Genomic DNA, 17,494 nt, shown 5'->3' on the forward strand with positions numbered 1-17,494 from the left:
CCCAACATACTACTATATCATAAGCTGGAATAACATGTGAGCTTAAGAACGTCCGAGTTCTTAAGCAAATCAATAACAGTAATTTGTTCCACTGGCCAAATCAACTCAATTCTAGCAAATTAAGCATATTCCAGATAATCAGAAGTAAAACCGTAATTCGATCAAATCAACTCGAAAAATTGGAATAAATTGCATAAACTTCAATCGACAAAATTGAGACAACAAAGATTTTTATTCCTTTTTTCTTCAACATACAAACTAAAACGCACAATATTCGAGGAAAAACGGGAAAAAAATCAAATAAAACGGAAAAAAACTCTATTAAAAACTAATTAAAGACAAATTTGCAATTTGAAAAGCCCTAATTTTAGCCACCAAAATCAAATATTCGTAAACAGTTTTTTTTGAAACCCTAGTTACAACAATCGAAACTTAAAATGATTGAATCAAAAGTATAAGAGATGAAATAAATTGAATACTTACTTGACGAAAATCAAATAAAGGAGAAGATTCAAAGTTTGAGATGCGAAGGCCGCGATGAACTCGAGCGAAGATGAGAAAAATCGCAGAGGAATTGAAGGAGGAGAGAGAAAACGGTAGGAAGAGAGAGGAAGAAATCTGGAAATCAGGTTGGAAGGGAGAGGTCATTCAGAACTTCAAAATTACAAATTTACCCTTAATATTTTCATTTGGTCGGGTAGAGCTTGGGCCGTTGGATTGGTTTGATCGACGACTGAGATTAGTTCTCAGTTCTCATCTTAAGGGGTGGTTCTCACCAGATCCCGATTCTATATATATATATATATATATATATATATATATATATATAGAGAGGAAGGCTCATGTGAGAACACCCCCTCTATGTGAGAACACAATCTTATGTGAGAATAAATCTTGGTCTTTGGATCGTTTCTAATCTAAAAGCTGAAAATCAAGGGATTCCTAATGGTATTTTTGTAAATTTCTTCAAATATATCCAACTCATCTCATCACTTTTCACGCTTATTTTCTTTCTCTCTCTAACCTATGTTTTCTCTCCCTGTTTTCTCTCCTCTCTCTCTCTTCTTTTGCGCCATTACTGGACCTTAATCAAGGTCGAATTCATCTTCAAATTCGCTTTAGGATTCAAATATATTCTCGAATGCAATCATCTGATTGTTTTTTTAAAAGGTATTTGTATCAATATTTGTTCATTTTTCGCAATTTCGATTTGTGTATTTTGCTTGATAATTTTTCGATTTCTGACCTAGTTTTGATTATCGTTTTCAATTTCATTATTATCGAATTGCAATTATCTAATTGTTGATTATCGAATTGCTTATTATTGATTTCCTGAATTTCGTGAGCTACTTTTGATTACCGAATTGCTTATTTTGTAACTGATCTGTTTTGTTTTTGATATTCTGATTTGTTTTTGATTTGGATTTGCTTTTGTTTTAAATTTATGATTATCGAATTATTTCTGTCAATTCATTTTTTTAATTTATGTGTTTAAATTCGTATTCAATCATGTGTGTGTTTCATGCTTTTTTATTTACAGATCAATACTCTTTCTGTTTGAGCAATGGAATCGAAAGTTCATCATAGTTCGTCCTCATCATTGAAGGAATCAAGCAAGTTTTCTTATTAATTTGTCTGATGTTTAATGTTCTGAATAATCGCTTTAAATGTTCTGCATTTGAAACCAAATGTTCTATGTACACATTATACATGTTCTGATTGTTTTATTGTTATTGTTTTCTTGATTCTGTTGTGAAAAATATACAATATGCAAGTTGTAAATTGTAAATTGTAAATTGTTTTTGATATTCTAAATTGTTGCATTACATCTTCTGCATATCAGTTTAAATCTTCTGAGTAATAGTCATTTTTTTTAATAGTTTCTTCTAGTGTTCTGTATAGTTGTTTTTAATTACCTGTGACATTGTTTCTGCTGTTCTGAATTATTGCTTTACATGTTCTGCATTTTTAAGCCAATGTTCTATGTAAACATTATACATGTTCTGAATTGTTTTTGTTGTTCTTTTCTAGTTTCTGTTGTGAATAATGAACAATATGCAAGTTGTTCTAAATCAAATGTGGTTGTTACTCTTGAAGTAATTCCTATATTAAGTCTTAGGGAAACTAGAGAATGGATTCCATGTTGCTCTGACGAATCACCATGAATCAGGTGAAATTTCTTACTACTGTTGTAAGGGTTTCATTTTCTAAATAATAATTGCATTTGTTCTTAATTATAATCATATATGTTCTGAATTATAATAGCATATGTTCTGAATATAACAACATGTGTTTTAGACTATGAGCTTACATGTCTCTAAGTGTCTTCTTCCATACTCTAGTTTTAGGGACATCCGGGGTACGTTTACTTTATTCCCTGTTGCTTATACTTGAACGACTCAGCAAATTTTGAAGAACTTTTAGTTCTCAAATTTTAAGCTGTAAAATCCTCCTATTTCTATTTTGATTTGTGGTCAGTGGGTAGTAGCAGTGATGAAGATAATTGATCAGCATATTGGTCTGAGAATCCAGTGCCTCTCGAACCCCAGTTTATTCCATTTAATCAGTATCTAACTGTTATGTTCGAGCACCAAGTCCCTCTTCCATAGGTTGATAATGTAAGGTAGAGATATGATTTATTTTGTTGAAAATATGTAATTGCAACCTGTACTTCAGCAGAATTCTTCGTCAAATATGGAACATATGAATTTTCCATGATTTTTTGTTGACGGCGTCATGTTCAGAATCATCATTTCTTATATTTTAACTAGTGATACATGTGTTCTAAAATAGCATCGTTTGGAAAACTAAGTTTCAGTTTATCAATATTTTTTAGGGGATCCAAAACAAGTAGTTTGCTAACTCCAAATGAATCACAAAATAATTTGACTAATGGCAAGTGTCCTCTGCGGAAGATAAAATAAAAAACGAATGTCATATACTTGACAGAAAGAGAGGGTAGGGGGGGACTCTTTCTGCTGAAAGTATGTCGTACTCTAATATACTCTTGCTTTTTTTTTACTTGAAGAAGCATGAGAGCTTATTCTGCAATTTTGTCATCTATTTAAGAACTCACGTGATTTGTATAATGTATTACTAAACTGCATTTTGAGAGTCATATATGAACTAATACACATCTGTTGGATAAGTAAGGTCTAGCTACTTTGTTGCATTTACCCATTGAATGTTGTATCATGCATAATTGGATATAGAAACATAGTAATGTGTGTTTTAGAAATAGCAGTTGCCACCTGAGATAATGGAATCTGGAAGCAGGAAAAGTCAAGGTCATTTGTCTGCTAAATATAATCAGTGAATTTGATCTCAGTGTGAAATAATTGCATAAATAGTAGGAAAACTCAAGGTCATTTGTGTTATAATGAGAATGTATAGGTAAATATCTTTATATTGTGCGTATGTTCTAAATATCGCTGTGTATGTTCTAATTATTATTGCATATGTTCTTTTATTATACTATAACGCAAATTCTTGCGTTTTTCTATTTTCTATAGTAGTACTACATGCATTGTTTTCTTGAATATTTTTCTTTAAAGCCTATTAGCTCAAATGGTAGAGAAATGTGCCATTGCACATGGATGTAGGTTCAAATCCTACATAGGTTGTATTTCTAGGGATAGGTCCTACTAGAAAGTTACCCTCCAGCACAAGTTGAACTAAGTGTCTTAAACACCCACCCACGACCCGAGAATTCCAATTCCTTTATGATTTTAGCTTTAAAGCTTAGTAGTGCAACTCTATCAGCTCTATCAACTTAACTCATCTTATAAATACTTTTTCGCTGTTTGGCCTAGGGCCTCATATGTTGGTAAATAAGGCTCACAATCAAGCAAAGTTTCAACTACACCTATGAGTAGAGCTAGCAACAAGGACACCCTTGTAGCGGTTTTAAGTCTAATGATTCCTCTGTCATCACCTCTTTGGAATATATCGACACCAATTCATGATAATTTAATTTGTTGTCAAATGCTATGAATAAAGGTCTTGAGCAGTTACCTATTTTCTTATCAGACTCTGCCAATGAGGAATTATGTTGGTCATACATCTTATCCATCTCAGTCATGCTTCCCTGCTCTTTAGCTAGTTTCTCTACAAACTGCTGCCTTCAGTTCAAGTGTTAGATTTAATGTTCTAAAAACTAAGGCTAATGTTCTAAAAACTAAGGCTAATGTTCTGATAATTTATACATATTATATAAAGAAAGTAGAACATATTCAAAAGTAAATATAAGTGATTCAAAAGTAAAGAATCATCAAATAGGAGAATTAATTAATATCATAAATGGAATGCAAAGAGTTGCCTATGTAGGATTCGAACCTACATCATTGTGCAATCGCACAAAGCTCTACCAATTGAGCTAATAGGCATTGTCCCAAAACATCAAGCATTGATGACCATTACTTGCAACAACACCACACACACAAAACTTCTAGAAGCAACCAAACAGAGCAGAACCGCTGCCCACCCCAGACTGACCTGCAACAACCCTCCCACAAAAGAAATAGCTTGCACCAGCAGCAATGCAACCACTTAAGACCAACACCAATATATGCAACAACTATACTAGCCCATAATGTTGCACATGAAAACACAACATAGCTAGCCTGACCCAAATTGTCATCAAAACAGGCAAAAAATCAGACACAAAACACATTCAGGAACATATTAGATACATGAAGAGAACATTGGAACTTAACTTTCTAGTTTCAGAACATCTTGTTATGAGATTTAGAACATAAATATCCATAAATAATAGCTTCTCTACATGAAGTGAACAATATAAATTATGTTCTAAAAGGTGAAACTTAATGTTCTTAAGGTGAGCCTTCATGTTCTAAAGAATTGAGATGATGAAATATTACCCAATATTTGAAAGGATGTCAGCTAAAAGTGTATTTTCGACAATTGGACTACAAATATGGACTTCGACACTGGTGTTTTATCTCTTTATAAACTTAGTAATACGTAGTAAAAATTTATGTTCTAAAAGGTGAAACTTAATGTTCTAATAAGAGAAGTTATATGTTCTAAAAGTGAAGCTACATGTTCTATACATTATTCCTATATGTTCTAAGCAGTTAAGCTACATGTTCTAAGTCGTTAAGCTATATGTTCTACAAAGCAATGTACACACCAGTAAGAAAGGCAATAGACTAAAAAACTTATCCTTCTACTTTACCCAATATATTCTACCAATATATCTTTTGATGTACCTTCTCTGTATTCTACCGTGTATTAAAATATGGCATGTTCAAAACTCTTCACATAGTTTATGAAAAAACTAAATTACGAAACTAAGATCCATATATATATTTGTTATATAAAACATCGAGTCTCTTTGCAGTCTTCCCAACCCCTACTCCTATCCCCTACCCTACTCTCAAAACCTCCCCTGCTCTACCATATGTTACGTCTAGTCAAATAAGATGTGAAAGATTCTACTTGAATGATTCATATATAAGTGGATAGAGGAATGAGAACTTACACATATCTCATAAGTGGACCACGTTGAATGAATGGTTTGTTAAGTCGGAACACGAGCCACAACTAGTTTTAACCATTGCCAAGATCCAAAAGACAGACACTATGAGCCATTAAATATATTTGTTCTAAACCGTATCATTTTCTTAATTTAACTTTCATGTTCTAAATTCATTATGCCATATAATGTTAAGTGTAGTCCAGTCACCCCAATCCAGTCACTCCAGCTCAAACCTCCCCTACTGTAGTAAATGGTAAGTGTAGTCAAATAACATCTATATCTACCAATATTACTTATGTTCTAATCATCAAACAATTTTGTTCTAAACAGTAAGCTTTCATGTTCTACATTCCTAATTTTCATGTTCTAAAGTATTGAGAGTACAAAATTTTACCAAATATTGCGCATGATGTCCTTTATAAGTGATGGCATGGAAATTTTCTTCGTTGTTTTGGCGCGTTTATTCTCATTTCCTCTGTTCAAAAATTCGGAACATATAACTATTACTCTTAGAACATCATAAAATATCGAAAATTAGAAGAAGAAAAAAAGAGTAAAATTCTCAATTCTCAAATTAACTCAAAAATTCAGAATTTAAATTCTTATAAAAAATAATTATCCTAATACACTAAAAAGAAGAGAATATCCAACTTATCAGCTAGTTATAATCAATGTCCAACAACGTCATAATGTAGCATAAGCCTTTTCCAATTTCCCTTATTAGGCTTAGAAGCATACTTTGAAAATCTATAAATCCCGACAAGTGTGGGCAGCTAACTATGCAAAGAAACATAGATGAAAATCCAGACCATATACTTCGTATAAACCTTTAAAACGTATGCAATAATGATTAGAACATCTGCAATAATAACTAGAACATATTCAATAATAATTAGAACTTATGCAATTATAATTAGAACATATGCAATAATAATTAGAACATATGCAATGATACTTTAGTACATAACCAAGATTAGGACTAGACTCTAAAACTTTAATATCAACTGAGTCCATAACCAACCTATGGCATGAACCAACTGATTATGAGTTGATCCATTAATTTCCAGAGTTGAACTACCTCAGCTTAGAGGTTAACTGGAAACCGCCCTAACCGGGCTTGTCCCTGTCCCATGGCAACCTCTAAAATCAACATATTATGACAAGCATTTCCTAACATAGAGTAGTAAAAATACTCTGTTCTAAAAAATGAGTTAGTTGTTCAAAGCTGGAACTTTTTGTTCAAAGCTTATAAAAGTGTGTGCTATAGCATACCTACTTTCAAAACAAAGGAACATGCCAACAACTAAATTTTCAATTCAACCATATGACACCTTCCTAAACTGAGCTCTGGAACACCTTCTAGTGTACTGAATATTAGATGCAGGTCATGAAAGAACTTCTCTTATTCCATTTTACTCTATATGTGTCCCCGAGGCAAGCAATGCACTGTTATAAATCAAAGTAGGAGTTATACTAAGCTAAACTACACAACTACAGCCCCAAGGGAGCCTTTTGTGTCTTCAAATTCAATGTAACAAATGGAGAGGAACAAAAGTGAAATCTCTGAACCAACAGTTACACTCAAAGCTCACAATAAGATAAGTTACGAAGCCAGTAGTTACTAAACTATTCAATGAATGTGTAAAATTATAGTTCAGAACACGTGCACTTATTGTTCAGAACATATGCAAATATAGTTCAGAACATATGCAATTATAGTGAAGATAAAAATTCAGAACATATAACTACTAGTTTTAGAGCATCATAAGATCGAAAAAATATCTTATAATTCTCAAATTAATTCAGAAAATCAGAAATTAAATTCTTATAAAATACTGAAAATTCATATCGGAACATCCACAATTGCAACAAACATCAAATATAGGGAACATAAATTCGCAAAATCGCTAGAAACATCCACAAATCTGCAGACCAAATAATTACAAAAATAAATTCCGAAAAATTCCGAAAATAATTACAAAAACTTCGCTAAAATTAAAGCACTGAATACTTACTCTCGTGGATCTTCTGGATATTTTGCTGGTTTTTTAGTATTTGTTTTTGCTGAAAATCAAAATTTAACAAAGATAACTTCAATTAATGTATAAAAATAAAGAAAATAGTTCTAATTAGGTTAAAAATTTGAGTATTTTGCTTACCTTTGTCATTCATATTGTTTTTCTGCTCTATTCATCTTCAATTGAACAAATTAGGTTAAAATTAGGGAAAATTGTAGATGGAGAGAAGAAATATAGAACAATTGTGTCGAGTTTACCTTACAACGACGACGAAGGAGATTGATCAGCTGTTGTTGGAGATTTGATGGCGGTTTTGTCGAGAGGAGAGAGAAAATGGCGAATCGCGAGTTGTGAGAGAGAGAAAGTGAAGAGGGAGGTTTTAGAGAGAGAAAGTGAGTGGGGTTTAATGAAAGAAACGTGGTTTGTAACTGGGAGGGTGGATGGTTTTCTCATCTTTTAATCCTAGCCATTAGATTGAATCTAATCCTACGGATTAGATTCATTCTCATCATATAAGGATGTATTTTCACGTGATCTCTCCCCTATAGGGGAGGGATCCGGTGAGAACACCTCCTTATGTGAGAACACTTCTTATGGTGAGAACACTTTTACACTCTCTATGTTCTATATTTGTTCAACAATGTTCTAAATTTTCAAACTCATGTTCTAAATTTATTCAACCATGTTCTAAACTTATTTAGCTATATTCTAAATTGGTTCAGCCATGTTCTAAATTTATTCAAGCATGTTTTAATTTTATTCAACCATGTTCTAAATTTGTAAGCTCATGTTCTAAATTTATTTAAGCATGTTCTAAATTTATTCAAGCATGTTCTAAATTTATTCAAGCATGTTCTAAATTTATTCAACGATGTTCTAAATTTTCAAAATCATGTTCTAAATTTATTTAACCATGTTCTAAACTTATTTAACAATGTTCTAAATTGGTTCAGCCATGTTCTAAATTTATTCAAGCATGTTTTAATTTTATTCAACCATGTTCTAAATTTTTAACCTCATGTTCTAGATTAATTCAAGCATGTTCTAAAATTATTCAACCATGTTCTAAATTTATAAGCTCATGTTCTAAATTTATTCAAGCATGTTCTAAATTTATTCAAGCATGTTCTAAATTTATTCAACGATGTTCTAAATTTGTTCAACCATGTTCTAAATTTGTAAGCTCATGTTCTAAATTTATTCAAGCATGTTCTAAATTTATTCAAGCATGTTCTAAATTTATTCAACGATGTTCTAAATTTGTCCAACCATGTTCTAAATTTGTTCAACCATGTTCTAAATTTGTTCAACCATGTTCTAAATTTGTAAGCTCATGTTCTAAAATTATTCAATCATGTTCTAAATTTTTAAGCTCATGTTCTAAATTTATTCAAGCATGTTCTAAATTTATTCAAGCATGTTCTAAATTTATTCACGATGTTCTAAATTTGTTCAACCATGTTCTAAATTTATTCAAGCATGTTCTAAATTTATTCAAACATGTTCTAAATTTATTATATGCTTTCCTAGCACAATAAAAGCGGTACAAGTTAATTATCAAGAGATTCAATCAAATTATAATTTGAATTGAAAAAGTAAATTAACCACATAAATCACTAAAATAAGTTATTGAAATTACAAAATTGATAACTAAAATCAAAATTCGGAATAATACATTTGAAACAAATCTAAGAAGATATTACAAAATTAAAATCAACCAAAATCTTTAAAATCTATCCTCTTGAATTAATTCGGTCCATCTCCACCGTCGCCTCTTAGTCTCTCTCCACCAGAAATCACAAGCACATCACCACAACCACAGATATATTTTGCAGCCACCAAATTGAACTCGATTTTAATTTTTGGAATTGAGAAATCAATTGAAATCGATTTTAATTGTTGAATTCAGAATTGGAAAATCGATTGAGAATGCCGATTACAATTCGATTTTGAAACCTCCTAACAATCAATTGAGATGTCGATTGAAAAATCGATTTCGAAAAATCGATTGAAAATCTCTAATTGAAATTGATTGCGAATTGAGAAGTGTTGAGTGAGGAATCGGAGGAGGCAAAAGTTCTTACCGGATAATAGCGACGGCGAGTGGCGAGCTGCGGCGAGAGATGAGCAGCGGTGCAGGAAACCGGCGGCGATTTCGACCACCAGCGATTTCGATTTCAAACAACAGCGCTGCGACCGGCGGCGATTTAATTGTTGTGACCGGCGGCGGCGAAAGGAGAACAGAGGCGTTGGAGAGAGGCGAGAAGCGGCGGCCAGATTGTGGTGGCTACGAACGATCGGTGACCGTTGATCAAATGCCGATTTGCGTTTGAACCACAACCACTACCGAGAGCAGCGACCGGCGAGCGTTGGTGGCGACCGGCGAGTGTTGGTGGAGACCGACGGCGAGAGAATTGGAGAGAGAGTGGAATCTGAAACTGAATCTGAAATGAAAAATAAATGCCGTGAAAATAAAAATCGGGTGTATTTGTTAATAATAATTACAAAAATGTCATTATTAAAAAGTGTTCTCACCGTAAGGAAGTGTTCTCACGAGAGCCTTCCTATATATATATATATATATATATATATATATATATATATATATATATATATATATATATATATATATATATATATATATATATATATATATATATATATATATATATATATATATATATATATATATATATATATATATATATAGGGTCCCCCTCCAATGAGAAAATCCTTATAATGGGAAGAATGAGAAAAAATCTTGACTGTACAAACGGATTAATCTAACGACTGAAATTCAACGCGTGCAATACCGCAGTCATTAAAATCAGAACCGATCGACAACAATGTGTCAATGACACACAATAAAATACGAAGTAGAAAATACACGGACAAAATTAGAATCAAAGCTTCAAAACCCACCCACCCCCCCTTTTCTCTCTCCTCCATTTTCTACCTCAGCTCCTGCATCTTATTATCTACATCTTCCATGGCAACAATACTTTAATTTATTTATGTCTTCCTACTTCATTAATGGTGTCCTCCATCTTCTACCACACACCTATTGTCATCTGCTTCTCAAACATAGAAAGCCCAACTTATATTTCCTCTTCAATTGGGTATTCGCTATAATTTTTACTTTGTATTTCAAGTGAGACTTGCTGTGATTGCAACTCAATCTCAAATATTTTTTGATTTTTGTTTAATTCATAAAACTAGATGTTACTTTGGTAGTGAAATTAGCTTCATTGTTGGAGTATTATTTTTCATTTATGTACTCTAAATATTCTGGTTATTATTTCAAATAAATTCTCCAGGTTAAAAAATACAAAACCTCAACTAGTTGTGATCTTGTTATCGTGCTCGAGCTATAAAGTTGTTGTTGTCGTTGTTGTTGGGGTGAGATGTATATTTTCGACCTCTCTTTATTCATGGTGTTTAGTAGTGGGGATTGAAGAGGAGGGATGATGAAAAATGCTCATTTCGTACAAATGAGCAAAAATATTTTGCTCATTTTCTACAATGAGCAAAAAAAATTGCTCATTTTATACAATGAGCAAAAACAATTGCTCATTTCATACAATGAGCAAAAAAAATTGCTCATTTCATACAATGAGCAAAAAAATTGCTCATTTCATACAATGAGCAAAAAAATTATTAAATGAGCAAAATTTTCGATTTTTTTTAATCAAATTCTGCAAATGAGCGTATTCATGATTTAACTAGCCATATTTCCATGAACATTGCACTTAATTATTTATATTTTGGGGAGATAGAGAGAAACAAGAGTGGGTGAATATTGACTTCCATGGTTGAAAGCTTGAATTGAACAGGAGAGAGAAAATGAAGCTCGAATATGGAAATTCAAAAGTTGGCTGCAGGTTGGGCGGAATTAATTGCGGTGGTTGGTTGGGCAGAGGAAATGAGATTGGTTTGTTTGCAAGGATGTGGTGGCTGAGAAGGAGAGAGAATGTGGCTAGGAGTTCAATCGAAATTCGTAAGTTGACAAAATTACGGTGGTGGTGGTGATGCGGTGGCTAGTTGGGCCGAGGGGAGGAGAGAGACAATAAAGAGGTTGGGGATGTTGATTCCATGGTAGAATAATTAGTAGGAGAGAGAAAATTGAGGTTTACTGGAAGTTGGGATTTGTATCGGAGAAGATCGAAAATCAGAAGAAAAAAATAAAAAAAATCTCAGCTTCATCTTGATCGTTGATTTGGTTGGTTCAGATTCCTTCTCATTCTTCTCATTTTAAGTCCCCTTCTCATTTGAGTGTAAATCTATATACATATATGAAGTAAATAGTGCCCTTGGTCCAAGTATGCATATAATATTAAGTCTAATAAATGCGGTTCAGTATTAATTAACAAGTTAATAATTCAGTGAGATCAAGTGAGCTGAATGTCTAGCTAGAGGCCGCTTCATTTCAAGTGGAATTAATTATATTAATCCACAGCTTACTCTTGACTGAACCCGTAGGGTCACACAAATAGTACGTAAACGGATCAAGTATTTAATGGCATTAAATACTCCATCTATGGATATTCGGAATCGACGGATCTTGGTTTTAGTGGGAGCTGACATCGTCACAAGCAAGAAATGAATACTCCGGAAACGATGATATTGCCGGAAACGGAAATATGGATCGTATCGGAAATATAAATATTATCCAAGTCGTAGATGTTGCCGGAAACGGAAACATGGTACGTATCGGAAAATATTAATGGAAATGGAAATGTTGTCAGAATCGGAAATATTGCCGGAAACGGAAATATTGTCTGAATCGGAAATATTATCGGAATCGGAAAATAATTCCGGAAACGGAAATATTAAATATTTGTTCGAAACGGAAATTAATTCCGGAATCGGAAATGTTAAATATTGTTCGTATCGGAAATGAAATCCGGAATCGGGAAATTAATCGAAAGCGCGTCGTACGAATTAGCATCGGACGAGCTTGCTAGACGAAGGCCCAGCACGAAGCCAGGCCCACGTCCAGCAAGAGAAACGCGCACCACAACGCACCAGCCAAGGCTGCGCCAGGCCCACCGCAAGGCAGGCCCAGCGCGCGCCAAGGCTGCGGCAGTGTGTGGGCCTCGTGGCAGTGGGCTGCGAGTGCCCGTGGGCTGCGCGCGCGCGCATGGCGCCCCTCGTGGGTTGCTGTGCGTGCTTGTGTGTGTTTGTGTTCACATACGAAACCTAAAGCGTATAGGATTCATTTAATGATTAAATTCCTAATCCTAAAAGATAAATTAATTAAATAAGAGTTCTACTAGGATTCTAATTTAATTAATTCGTATCCTAGTAGGATTCCAATTCTCTTTCCATACCCCTATAAATATGTGGCATGGGTTCACAATTTATAACGAGTTTGTGAAGTATTCAAAGTGATTTTTGAGAGCAAAAATTCAGTCACATTCTTGCCCATAATTGCCGAAAAATTATATTACCTTAAGGGCGATTCTAGTTGGTCAATCTTAAGGCGGATCCGGATGTGCTGTGGACTATCTACGGAGGGACGACACTTGGAGTCCTAAAAACTTGTTCTTGTTCGGTTCGGGCGCAGCTAGGGAGGGCACGCTACATAGTGTATGCACCTAAATTATGCTATATGATTATGTGTAAATAATATGTTTCCTGGCTTTATGGTTTTTCCGCATGATTTATGTTTATATATATATATATATATATATATATATATATAGAGAGAGAGAGAGAGAGAGAGAGAGAGAGAGATTTCTTAAGTTTTGTGGTAGTTTTTAGCTACATTAGGTCTAAATTCAACAACAATCATTGCAAGTGATTTTTTATGTTTCTTTTGTGTAATTATTACTTGTTTTTGGTGAAATTTGGAGTTCGTATTGTAACAGCTCTGATTTTAAGCAATTCTTAATATGATATTAAGAGTAAATCTCGTCTTAAACGTGTCATTAGAATTTCTCCTAAACCTAATTTGAAATTAAGATCTTGAAATTTTATTAAACTGGTAAATGAATTTGAGATTTTCATTAGTATACTTAAGTTAGTTTTCGAATTGATTATCAAGTTTTACCTTGAGATAGATTTCTCAAAAAAAGAAAAATTCATTTGTTTTAAGAGTTTATATTTTATTTATTTCTAAATTAATTTACTTAAACTAAACAGTTTTAATGGAATTAGGATTTCTACTCTAAGTCAAATTAGTGATAATATATTATTTTCATTTTCGTATTTTTTCTTAGTTCAAAGAATATTTTCCAACTTAAATTCATCTAAGCTTATTCAAGTTGAATTAACTTAATCAAATATTCTTTTGCTTAATGTCACATTCCCCTTGTTTGAGAAATGAATCCTCATTAGTAAACCATCAAACTATTTCTAAAATTCTATTTCAAAAAAAAAACCATTAGCTGGAAAAATGAAAACAAAACCCTCACTTCCTCTCTCTCTCCTCAAACCGTGCTCTTCTTCCTCCCCCTCCTCTTGACTCGACTCTCTCTCTCCTCCTCACTCCACTGCAACACCCCACCACACCGCGCCACTCTCCACCTCCCCTTTTCGTCGGTTGTCGTTGATGCGGTTGTTGTTGAGTTGTTGTGTGGATTCAGGCTGCTTTTCCAACCTTTTCCCCTCTCTCATCCGAGCTGCGTGATGCCGCCGCCGGTGGTGGCTGCAAAAACCACCCTCATCTTGACCCTCTCTTTAATCGGTAAAATTACTTAAACTCTTTGGTCTATTATACTCAATTAAAAACCCCAAAATTGAAGAAACCCTAACTTCCTTCTTTGATTTTCTCCCTCTTATTGCGGCGCACCGACCCTCCCACAGCCGCCTTCCCTTCGCTGTTGCATGCGGTGACTCTGCTCCTCAGCCGCCACCGCTGATGTTGTTGTTGTTGTTCCCGATCCTGTTGTTGCTGCTCTTTGTTGTGTTGTTGCTGATCCTTGTTGATTTGTTGCACCTTGACTCCTATTTTCTAAGGGTATAATTCAATCTCTAATTATAGCTCATTTAGTTCTTCTAATTTAGTTTAATTATATTTTATTTATTTATTTTAGTTTAATTATCCTGGTTTAAATGTAGAAGCTTTATAGAATTGAGTTTTAATTGGTTTTTTTTTTAGTATGATATTCAAGGAATGATTTCAAATTATTGAATTCAAACAAATTTCATTATGTTGTCAAGCAATATAAATTCATTATTTCATTTCCAAAAAGGTTTCTCTTAAAAGAAAATATAATTAATGTTTTATAGTTTGAGCATATTAATTTTTGGTATGCTTATAAATACTACTCCCACCGTCCCTTAATACTTGACCTGTTTTCCTTATCGGGTCGTCCCTTAATACTTGACCTGTTTCTAAAATTGAAAATATTTAACAATATTATATTATTTCTCACTCCCCTCATATTAATCCACCTACTCCCTACTCCATACAAAAAATAATAAAAAATTCTACCCATACTCTACCCCTTTACACATTTCCCCACTAACTACGTACATTAAAATAATACCCCACTATCTATTAAACTAATAAGTCAATTCAAGTCCCTTAAACTCTGTGCCGGTCAAACCGGGTCGAGTATTAAGGGACGGAGAGAGTATTTTATATAAATAATTTTTATTGGGATATATAGTTTTCAATTAAAAATGTTTTGTTTATAAGTTTGATTCGATTTTCTTTAAAATAAGTAGGTGCCATGTTAATTTCTAAAATAAGTTTACCAAGTTTATGTTTAGTTTAGAATAAAATTTGAAAGGTTTATTAGTCAGATTTTGAAGAGTTCAATTTAGTTATAATTCGATTAAAGTGAATGGTTTATTGATTAGATACTTTGTTGTTGGGGTGTATTATTGGAGGTCGTTGAATTATGGATTTCTGCGGAGGTTGATGATCGAAATGTATAGTTATTGGAGTTTATATCGAAGGTACACATCGTCCAACCAACTTCAATGTTTGAAAATATATCTTGTGTTTAAGTATTATGTATATATGTAATGTATAGATTGAATGTTGTTTTGCAAATTGAATGTTATTTTGCGAATTAAATTGTGTTTTGCAAAACTGAATTGTATTTGCGAATTGATTTGTTCTTTGCAAATAGAATTGGATTGTAATGCTTTCAAGAATCATGCATGATTCTTTTAAACAAATGTTTGTGTCAATGAGAACCCAAATGAGTGATGGTTTGAGTTGAGGCATTGAACGGCTAGAGAATTGAGTTCATTGAGTATCTTGAGGTCGAACTTGGAAATCGTGAGATATGTGCAAGAGTCAAAAGGTTAAGGAGTGTTAATTAAGAGTTAATCATAAGTGAAAACGTTAATGATCAGGTAAAAGTCCTTGCATAATGGAAGTAGTCATACTCGAGGCTCTAAGGAGTTAAGGTCTTAATATTAAATCGTACAAGAGTTGTTTTGTAATAAGATCAAGTGCAATCAAGGTTATAGTTCACTAAGTTCAAAAACGATTTGTTTTCAAAGAAAGTCTAATTTTGATTTAATTGGGTCATACTTGCCTTGAAATTCTTAAAAGACGCTTGTTTTCTTAATCAAGGATTAATAATAAAAAGAAGAGTTTCTAACATGGAGTATGAGAAGTTCTAAACTATTTGAATAAAACAAAATCGAGTTTTAAATGTATCTTTAGCGAGTTATTTCAAGGGTTTATAATAATTCCTTACAAGCAATCTTATTTTGAAATTTTGTTAAATCGCATGGTTTTCCTTAATTTATGAATTATGAAATTTAACTAGTTTTGGAAAACGTTTAAGTGTTTTAATGAACTTAAAAGTTGGAAGGGTTATAACGAAAGAAATTTTCAGTTTTGTTTTGATTTCTTTAAATGACAATAGTTTGCAAATAAAGAAATCATTAACAAGTTTTAAAAAGAGTTTATTAAAGAATAAAGATATACTTTAAAATAAATAATTAAGTTTTCATATTTTTATAACCTAATAGGTTGAAATATATCGAGAGGACATTTCAATGAATAATAAAGATTATGTTTGAGTAATTATATTTTATGTAAATGTTTATAAAATACATTTCAGGCACACTAAGCTAGTTAAATAATGAATGCGGATTCGAGAAAAGTATAGCCTATTGATAACCTTGGGATCTTAAATGAGTGTCACTCACTAGCAGTCAATTATTAATCAATGGTCTAAGAGTATAACTAGGGTAAAGAGTGATTCTAAGTTAAAAGGGAGCAGTTGAGAAGAGTGTCCAAATTTTAATTAGATCATTACAGTTTGATTAAGAGTAAGAGAAAGTGTGAGCAAGTCTTGAGATTGATATTTAATTTGGTTGAGGATTTATTCTGAGAAATAAAGTGAGTTGAGATATGATGAGAATGAAGCTAATACATGAGTATGGGAATGCGAATGATATTTGAGAATGAAATTGCATAAATTGGTAATAAAATGCTTAAGTAGGGGAAAGTAGCCGTGTATGTGTTGCATAGTGCTCACATGCGTCGGTGATGAAAAACACTTAAAGCGAGTGCTACAATCGTAGACTCGTAGTTCGGCGGGATAGACCCGTTAAAGCGGCTTGGCCGTAAAGCGAGTGCTACAAAAGTAGACTCGTAGAAGCGGGATAGACCCGTAGTTCGGCGGGATAGACCCATTAAAGCGGCTTGGCCGTAAAGCGAGTGCTACAAAAGTAGACTCGTAGAAGCGGGATAGACCGTAGTTAGGGACATGTCCTAGTTAAGTCTTGCAAGCGTATGTTTATCAGGAGGGTGACGACCCCCAGCAAATAGAGACAGTTGGTTGAATAACCCCTCTCTATTCGTGTTCACTTTCCCCAACAGTAAGCTAATATGTTGTGACTGTGTAAGCTATTATGTAATACCCCGAATTTTCGGGTATTTTATAATAAAATATTTGGGTAATTTAAAATAATTTTACAATTAAAATAAAGTTTTAATTTTTTTTAAAAAAATGATTTTCTTAGCTTTATACCTATTCTTAAATAAGGGAAGTTAATTAAA

This window comes from Spinacia oleracea, chromosome 3, assembly GCF_020520425.1.
Source record: "Spinacia oleracea cultivar Varoflay chromosome 3, BTI_SOV_V1, whole genome shotgun sequence".
Lineage (NCBI taxonomy): Eukaryota > Viridiplantae > Streptophyta > Magnoliopsida > Caryophyllales > Amaranthaceae > Spinacia > Spinacia oleracea.